Consider the following 10,296-nt stretch of genomic DNA (forward strand, 5'->3'; position numbering starts at 1 on the left):
CATGTTGTTTAATCTCCATGTGTTTGTGTTTCTTACAGTTTTTTCTTGTAATTGATATCTAGTCTCATAGCATTGTGGCAGAGAAGATGCTTGATATGATTTCAGTTTTCTTAAATTTACTGAGGTTTGATTTGTGACCAAGATGTGGTCTATCTTGGAGAATGTTCTATGTGCACTTGAGAAGAAGGTGTATTTTTCTGCATTTGAATGGAATGTCCTGAAGATATCAATGAGATACATCTCATCTAGTGTATCATTTAAGACTTGTGTTTCCTTATTAATTTTTTTTTGTTTTGAAGATCTGTCCATTGGTGTGTGTGGGGTGTTAAAATCTCATACTATTATTATTGTGTTACTGACAATATCTCCTTTTATATCTGTTAGTGTTTGTCTTATGTATTGAGCATACATAGATACGTATGTATGTATGTATGTATCCCATGTTGGATGCATAGATATTTAAAATTGTTATGTCTTCCTCTTGGATTGATCCCTTGATCATTATGTAGTGTCCTTCCTTATCTCTTGTAATCTTTAAGATCTATTTTGTCTGAAATGAGGATTGCTACTCCAGATTTCTTTTGCTTCCCATTTGCATGGAATGTATTTTTCCATCCTCTCACTTTTAGCCTATATGTGTCTTGAGGTCTGAAGTGGGTTTCTTGTAGACAGCATATATATGGGTCTTGTTTTTGGATCCATTCAGCCAGTCTGTGTCTTTTGGTTGGAGCTTTAATCCATTTACATTTAAAGTAATTATTGATATATATGTTCCTATTGCCATTTTCTTAATTTTGGGGGGTTGATTTTGTAGATCTTTTTTCTTCTCTTGTATTTCTTGACTATGTAAGTCTGTTTAACATTTGTTGTAAAGCTTGTTTGGTGGTACTGAATTCTCTTAACTTTTGTTTGTCTGAAAGCTTTTTATTTCTCCATCAATTTTGAATAAGATGCTTGCTGGCTGCAGTAATCTTGGTTGTAAATTTTTTCCTTCTCAGTACTTTAAATATATCTTGCCATTCCCTTCTGGCCTGCAGAGTTTCTGCTGAACAATCAGCTGTTAAGCACATGGGGTTTCTGGTTTACGTTACTTGTTGTTTCTCCCTTGCTGCTTTTAATATTCTTTCTTTGTGTTTAGTCTTTGTTAGTTTGATTAGTATGTGTCTTGATGTGTTTCCCCTTGAGTTATCCTGTATGGGATTCTTTGTGCCTCTTGGACTTGATTGACTATTTCCTTTTCCATGTTGGGGAAATTTTCAACTATAATCTCTTTAAAAATTTTCTCATACCCTTTCTTTTTCTCTTCTTCTGGGACCCCTATAATTTGAATGTTGGTATGTTTCATATGGTCCCAGAGGTCTCTGAGACTGTCCTCAGCTCTTTTCATTCTTTTTACTTTATTCTGCTCTTCAGAAGTTATTTCCACCATTTTATCTTCTAGCTCACTGATTCATTCTTCTGCTTCAGATATTTTGCTATTGATTCCTTCTAGAGTATTTTTTAATTTCAGTAATTGTGTTGTTTATTTCTGTATGTTTATTCTTTAATTCTTCTAGGTCTTTGTTAATTGATTCTTGCATTTTCTCCGTTTTGTTTTCAAGGTTTTTGATTATCTTTACTACCCTTATTCTGAATTCTTTTTCAAGTAATTTGTCTATTTCCTCTTCATTTATTTGGACTTCTGTGTTTCTAGTTTTTTCCTTTATTTGTGTAGTATTTCTCTGCCTCTTGATTATTTTCTTTTTAAGTTACTCTGTTTGAGGTCTCTTTTCCAAGGCTTCAAGGACAGTTGAATTCTTTCCTTGAAGAAGGTTGAATTCTTTCTTCCTTTTTTTTTTTTTTTGCCCTCTTAAGGTTGGTCCACTGGTTTGTGTGAGCTTTGTATAGTATGAGATTTGTGTTGAGTTTTTGTTTGTTTTTCCTCTGTTGGGCATGGCTGAGTGAGGTGATAATCCTGTCTGCTGATGATTGGGTTTGTCTGTTTGTTTTATTTGTTGTTTAGATGAGGCATCCTGCACAGGGTGCTGCTGGTGGTTGGGTGATGCAGGGTCTTGTATTCAAGTGGTTTCCTTTCTGTGAGTTCTCACTATTTGATACTCCCTAGGGTTAGTTCTTTGGTTTCTAGGGTCTTGGAATTAGTGCTCCTACTCCAAAGGCTCAGGGCTTGACCTCTCCTTAGGATGCCCTCCAACACTGTGCTGATCTCTGGACCTGCTGTTGGGGTAGGTCAGATTATAATATTGTCCTACTCCTGGATGTTCTTGCTTCCAACATCCGCAGCTATCAGAGCTAGTGCATTTTCTTTTGTGGGAGCTCTCAGTGGCCTTTTATATATTTCATAGACACAGAGTCTTCTTAGTTGATTGTGTGGATTTAATCTGAAGCTTATACAGCTGGTGGGAAAGTTTAGGGTCTTCTTCCTTAGCCACATATGCCCCTGTGTTTCAATTGTGGTTTTATTTCCACCTCTACATGTGGGTCTTCCACTGGGGTTTAGCTCCTGGGGCTGCCCTGAAGGCCTTGGGTTTGCTTCTGTGAGGGCCAGGGGTGGAGGTGGTGCAGCTGCTTGGGTCACAGGGGTTCTGGCAGCACCAGGTACTCAGGGGGGTTGGTGGCTAGGGAAGCAAGAAATATAGTTCTCTAGAAGGATATGGCAACCAGTATTGGCCAATATGCTCAAGTATTCTTGCCTGGAGAGCCCTTGTCTGACAAAGAAGCCTGGCAGGCCACAGTCTACAGGGTCACAAAGAGTTGGAAAGTATCGAAGTGACTCTGCATGCATAGACACAAGACATTTTTTTTTTGGCTGTGGCAGCTCTGCTGCAGTGAGAGTTGAGCGAGAAGGTGGTGCAGCTGCTTGACTTGTGGGGACCCTGGCAGCGCCAAGTGTGTAGGGACACGGACTGCCTCCACCTCAGGAGTTATGGCCCTCTCAGAGTCTGTTTTTGAGCATCTTATAGCTGGCCATCAGAAGGCCTCTTTGGCCTCTGTAGCTTCACCCGTTCAGGCACTTAGAGGACTCCCTTGCCTGGAGTCCTCTCTGTTGTTCAGCACGTCAGGCACATAGAGAAGCCCCTTTGGCTAGTGTCCTAATCTGTAGTTCAGTGCATCAGTCACTCGTCTCTGCTTTTTAATATGCTGCCTAGGTCTGTCGTCGCTTTTCTTCCAAGGAGCCAGCGTCTTTTAATTTCATGGCTATAGGCATCATCCGCAGTGATTTTGGAGCCCAAGAAAGTAAAGTCTGTCACTGTTTCCATTGTTTCCCATCTATTTGCCATGAAGTGATGGGACTGGATGCCATGATCTTAGCTTTTTGAATGTTGGGTTTTATGCCAGCTTTTTCACTCTCCTCTTTCATTTTCATTAAGAGGCTCTTTAGTTCCTCTTTGCTTTCTGCCATAAGGGTTGCATTATCTGCATATGTGAAGTTATTGACATTTCTCCTGATAGTCTTGATTCCAGCTTGTGCTTCATCCAGCCTAGCATTTCACATATGTACTCTGCATATAAGTTAAATAAACAGGCTGACAATATACAGCCATGGTGTACTTTTATCAGAGTCCATGATTTCCAAGTAATTAGATTATTCCTCCAGTACTTCTAAAATCTGCTCCAGACAGAAATCCTATCATCTCAAATGTAACTTGTTGATTAGTCGTAACTATAGTTATGCAATGTCCTTAAGCAATAAGAGGGGGAAAATAATTGTCTTAATTTGCTTAGCATGTCCTGTAAAATTCTAATCATGTAAACTGGGCTTTTTGATTGTCTCTTCATTGCCAGCCAATTGTGGCAGAGATTTGAACTATTTTCATCATCAAAGAATGTGATGCCACAGGTGCTTATTTCAATAAGTATGTGGTCAAAGTAGAATAGGCAATTTGGGAAGTGTAGTAAGATAAGAATACCTATTCTTTTTGGCAGGTTGAGGATATTTTTGAACATAAAGAAAATTTTAAGAAAGCAGGAAATAGAAGCCAGATTGTAGTAAAGAATAAGGGAGTATGGGAGCAGTAATGTCTAGGGAGTTAACTTGGGTCTTTGTTGGTCCACTAACTGCTGAGGCTAGAAATGCCATTCAGAATATTACACCAAAGAAATAAACGGGCATGACAGCTCTGAATGTTTAAGACTAAAGCCAAGGTGGGGCCTGGTCACAGGCAGTGTTGAAAAAGGGCAAGGTTGTTGAGGTGAGGGGGTTGGCATGGTCCTTAAATAGATACACAGGTTATTTTATTTTTTGCTTCTAAAATTCTTTGTACTTGTTTTATAATCTTGAATATTCAATATTAAAAATAATTGGTTTGTCTAATTCTGTCTACTCAGAATTAAAGTCATTGTCAAAATCTCTTAAATGTGTCATAATTTAAAGTATCATAGACAGAATCTCTTGCTCCAGGAATGAACTTTTTAACTATGGCACAGTTACCTCATCGCCTTTAGGGAAGATACAGACTGTAGCTGGAGTCCCTAGCCTCCAGGATCTAATGTCTGATGATCTGAGGTGGAGCTGATGTAATAATAGTAATAAAGTACACAATGAATGTGATGTGCCTGAATAACCCAAAACTATCCCCCTACCCCTATCTGTGGAACAATTGTCTTCTGCAAAACAAGTCCCTGGTGGCAAAAAGGTTGGGGACTGCTGAAATAGAGAAACTGTTGGATGTACAGTAGATAGTCTTACCTAAACTGAAGTTTCTTGAGGGTAAGAAAGGTAAAATGTCACCTGAAATCCTGAGTTAGATCTTCACAGCGTAGTGAATATACTTCTTTGTAATCTTGTGAATTTCAAAGTCAGTAAATCAAATATATGCCCCAAATTGCTTTCAGAAATTTGAATGACTTACCTTCAGAGTGTGTTAACACTTCATTTTCTTCTAACTCCTATTGTGGTTTGACACTGGAAGCCAAAGTGTTAAATGTAGAATTGCTGGGATTCTCATAGACTTTTTCAACTCTGTCTTTAGAAAAATTTAGGTTGATTTTTAATAACTAACCTAATTTTTAATAATTGTTATCAGTAAATTTGAAACTTTTTCAACTAATTTAAAGTAAATTAGTTCCCCAGTCTTTAAGTTTTAAACCTAAAGAAAAGTTGAACTAATTTATAACTGCCTTTTTTCTTCTAATCCAGAGTCCAGTAAAGGTTTACATATTGCTTCAGATTGTTATGTCTCTTTAGTGTCTTTTAATCAAAAAGGTTCTTCTTGCCTTTTTTATGTTTTTCATGATCTTTACTATTTTGAGGAGTCTGGGCTAACTGACTTGTGAAATATTCTGATTTTGTTTTTTCGTCTGTTTTTGTTTTCTAATTAGATTTTTTTTCCTCTGTAAGATTATTGCAAAACTATTGTATAGTTCTGGTTGTTTCTTAGCAGTAAATCGTGTTAGACTCAACATGGGTGGTGGTGGTGATGTTAGGCCACTTGCTTGGGGATGGTAACTGCCAAATCTCTTTGTTCATATCATTTTGAAAAATATGAGAAGGTTTTCCAGCCCTTGCCTCCTCTAATAATGGTTCATGAGATGGTTTTATATCGTTTGCCAATCATATTTTAAAGCAGTTATTATACTATATTTGCAATGTGGTGATTTAAAGATAGTTTCTTTTACATTATCTGGAAATCTCCTATGGGCTCTTCCTATTTTTCTCTCCTCTTTTTTTCCCCAAGTTTTTTACACAGGACATAGCTACAGACTGACTAGATAAAAAATGCCCTGAAGGCAAAAGATTTCTCTTGCAGTTGGCTTACTTTTTTTCTGCATAATTTCTCTCTATGTCTTCGCATTATATCTCTGTCATTTTTGATTCAATGTCTTCATCTCTTCTCTTATTCTTTCCTGAATATTATAGTCTTGAAATTTACTATTAGCTACTTTAGAATTTCAAACAGTTATCAAACTCCAAAATTGATATTTTTTGAGGTAGGTTTTTCATGGTAATTATGCATTTGGTTGTGAGAACTTCACAAAATAACATAATTTCTGTCATTTAAAACAGTCTGATATATTGTTGAATTTTAATAAATTGCTATTATTATCATCAGTAAGTTGTAAACACTTCAGAGTCAGGCATCAGATTCCTTCTTGCTTTACATTTTCTACTATACTTGTGTTTTGGGAATTAAATGGTTATTTAGCTAGTGTTATTTATTAGTATCTATAAATTAATTATAATTAAATTTTACCTCCATTCCTTAGCAAAGCATAAAGTGGATAAACTATATAATGTTTCAAAACCTATATTTATTGAACAGAAGAAAATTACCACGTAAAATAACCTCTTAAATAAAAGTTCTACCTTTATGAGGTCTTTTGGATATTGTTTTCAGTTGTTACTTCTTTTGGCTCTGCTTTATTTAGAATACAGACAACATGGTAGTTTAACTGGTGAGCATCACAATTAATATCTATTGAGGTTTAGCAGTGATAATTCATCACACATGTTTGGAACAGAGGTGGACAAAGGAATCAGAACAATATTTACGCTGTTAAATCGGCTTGCCCTGTGTTCAAATGAACTCCCTTTTGCACCCTCACTGAGTGTATACTTTGGGATAATCTAGCTAAGAAAGAATATAAGACTTCCAAACATTTACCCATTCAGGCAAAAGCAGGATTTTGACTCATATTTTTGAGTTCTACGAGCACTGACAGAAAAAATAGATCATAGAACTGTTTCTGGAAAGTGGGTTCTAAGAGGAGAGCGGGATCAGGAAGAAAAGGGAGAATGGCAAGCAGAACGGCCCAGAGAGTGAACCCCAAAGAGGGTGAATAAAGCCACATGAGCCCTCTGCCTTTTCTGTTCTCAGAAGGGCACGCGGGGGAGAGACAGTAGAAGAGGCAGAAGTGTGCCTGGGAGGAGAGAACTTGCAAAACAGAGTTAAGAGACTTAGGGTTATTAGTTCCAAGTGTATTGAAAAAAATCTGGGTGAGATCTGTGGGTGGATGGCCACAGTGAAGAAATGGTTAACTTCTGGATATACTTTGAACTTTAAGTCAGTAGGAATTGCTGATGGGTTATGTACGGAATTCCAGTGTTCTTTCCTGGAGAATCCCAGAGATGGGGGAGCTGGATGGGCTGCCATCTATGGGGTCGCACAGAGTCGGACACGACAGAAGTGACTTAGCATAGCATAGCATAGCATATGTATGGAATATGAGAGTGTTTGGGACCACTGTAAAGTTTGGAACCCAACCCTGATTGGAATTTTCTTCAATCTCATAGTGTGCTGAATTTATTTTGTACATATAATTCATTGGTTATCATTTTAAATTAATTTCAAATTTTGACAAAGCCATACAAGTACTTATTTTTTAATTGAAATTATATTACATGGTTTTATGTCAAAAAAGGTCAGTCATCAGCATTTTATCTTTTTATCTTCTAGAGTTACTCGTTATTCCCCAGAATATATCACTTTTCCATCTCTTTTTTTTTTTGGTAGAATTTACTTACATATTTCTAAATAATGGGATTATATTTCAATCACTCTATTTACTAATTTTAGCAACTATTGATTTCCTGTTACCATAGATGAAGATTTAGCTTTCAACCCACACTCACATCTCTACTTTATCATCTCTCGTCTTTTTGATCTCAATATCTCTAAATTTATTAGTAGATAAACAGAATCTATTCTCATTGTTATAACTGTAAATACAATTCACTTCCAAATGATGTGGTATGCTTTGAAGACCTTTTATGTCCCATTACTCCCTTCATCCCTTACACACTGTAGTTAGTAATTGGTTCTTTATATTAGTTTTCTATATATAAATGAGTATTTTCCTCTAAGGGCTTCCCTTGGTGGCTCAGTAGTAAAGTACCCACCTGCAATGTAGGAGCCACAGTAGATGTGGGTTTGATCCCTTGGTGGGAAGATCCCCTGGAGGAGGACATGGCAACCCACTCCAGCATTCTTGCCAGGAGAATCCCATGGACAGAGGAGCCTGTTGGGCTACAGTCCATAGGGGCACAAAGAATTGGACATGACTGAAGCGACTTAGCATGTACGCACACATTTTACTCTAAACGTATCAGTCGGTCACTCTACCAGATTTCCTCTTCCTAGATATATTTCTGCACAAGTGTTTTCAGTAGGTGTTGGTTGGAGTCTAGGTCTGATGTCAAGATGGTATTTGTGCATCTCTCTCCTCTCTCCTATCTTGTATTCTTCCCTTTCTAAATTCTGCCTCTTCTGTATGTTTTCCAAAGCGCATCTTCTAGCATAGTGTTTCCTCAATCTTTAGTGTGTCTCAGAATCACTTGGAAATATTGTTAAAACATAGATTGCTAGTTTCTGATTCCCAGTTTCTTTAAAATCATAGGTGAAAAATACTTGTTTCTATAAGCTGCTGAATTATGGCAAAGCTTGTAATGGGACATTATTGTGAAAATAGTTGAAACATAAGAGAAAGTTTAGGTTAAAAATTGTTTTTCCTCAGAATGTTCATTTGTTTGAGAGCATACAATTTTCCCCCTTTCCCTGGTGGCTCAGCCAGTAAAGAATACACTTGCAATGTGGGAGACCTTGGTTCAATCCCTGGGTTGGGAAGATCCCCTGAAGGAGGGCATGTCAACCCACTCCTGTATTCTTGCCTGAACAATCCCCATGGACAGAGGAGCCTGGTGGGCAACAGTCCATGGGGTCACAAAGAGTCAGACATGACTGCGTGACTAAGCACAGCACAGCACATGGGACATTTTAAAAACTTCTCTTTAAACTCAAGTCCTTGAAATTTTGCAATGATGGACATTTTTAGGAATCTTTTCTCATGTATTAAGTTCATGAAAGGGCCTTTTTATTCTGGAGATCCAAATTCTTTATTTCCAGGAACTTTCTGCATTATTATTTTTTTGTCTTGTGTAATGACCTCATTCTATTTTATTTGTTCTTTTTGGAAATCCTGTCATTTGAATGTTATACTTTTTCAGTTGGTTTACTTATTTTTTTTTTTTCTCATATATTTTATTTTTAATTCTGGAGCATTTTCTTGACTTTATCTTCTAAACTTGCCACCACTTTTTAATTTAAAGACAGTTTTGTCTTTAAATTTTCCAGTATTCCTTCTTATTTGAATGTGTCTTATAAATCACCATGTTTTTATATTGTGGCTTCATTTTCATCGCTTCTTCTGAGAGCAGTGAGGATCTATCTATAAACTTTTATTCTTCATGTTATGGATTTTTAAAATTCTGTGTGCTTTGTTTATTTGGGGATCTTTGCTTTCAAGTTGAGCATTTTACTGATGGAAGTTTTGTTTAGATGAAATGGGTCTTTGTGACAGTGGAGCTTTTTGGTAGAATGACAAGCTGTTGCTGTCATCCTTTTTATTGAGGAAACTGAAATTCTCTGTAAGTCTGTTTTTCTTATTTCCCATGTGCCATTCATTTCTTGTCAAATTTTCAGTCTTCCTCCTGGGTGTGTATTGCTTTGGTGAACCTGATCAGGTATTAGGGAGAGGGAATTAACAACTGGCTGCCAGGATTCTGATAGGTTAGGGAAAAAGAAACTAGCATTCTGCAATTCAAAATGTAGCTATACATTTTCTCTCTGTCTTCGGCCCTGCTCCTGAAATCTGCCTTTACAGGACCAATGACCATGAATTTGGAGGCTCCGGCTCATTTCCGCAAAGAGAAGAGGTGGGCCCATGGATTTCCTTGCTCCATAGGCACTGATATAATTTTGTCTTGTGCTTTTAAAAAGCCAGTTATCACTTCTCCACTTGCTTCCTGCTGTCCAACAAGTGAACTAGACTGTCTGTCGCTTTCTATTCTCATTTTCTGTCTTCAGGTTTATAATCATTTACCATCACTTTGGTGAAACCTTGGACAAGTGATGAGATAAATTCAGGTAGACATTTAGCCATGTTTTACTAGAAGTATAATTTGTTGATTCTGTTAAGTACAGTGTAATGTCAAAGAAGGGAGGATGTGTGGCTGTCTTCATCACCTATGGTTTAGCACAGTGCCAGGCATATAGTTAGCACTTATTAAATATGTTTTGAAAGTGAAGAGTAACTAAAAAGCCTCTTGATGAAAGTGAAAGAAGAGAGTGAAAAAGTTGGCTTAAAACTCAACATTCAGAAAACTAGGATCATGGCATCTGGTCCCATCACTTCATGGGAAATAGATGGGGAAACAGTGGAAACAGTGTCAGACTTTATTTTGGGGGGCTCCAAAATCACTGCAGATGGTGATTGCAGCCATGAAATTAAAAGACACTCCTTGGAAGGAAAGTTATAACCAACCTAGACAGCATATTCAAAAGCAGAGACATTACTTTGCCA

The sequence above is a fragment of the Bison bison genome, unplaced genomic scaffold (assembly GCF_000754665.1).
Source record: "Bison bison bison isolate TAMUID 2011002044 unplaced genomic scaffold, Bison_UMD1.0 scf7180017864326, whole genome shotgun sequence".
Taxonomy (NCBI): Eukaryota; Metazoa; Chordata; class Mammalia; order Artiodactyla; family Bovidae; genus Bison; species Bison bison.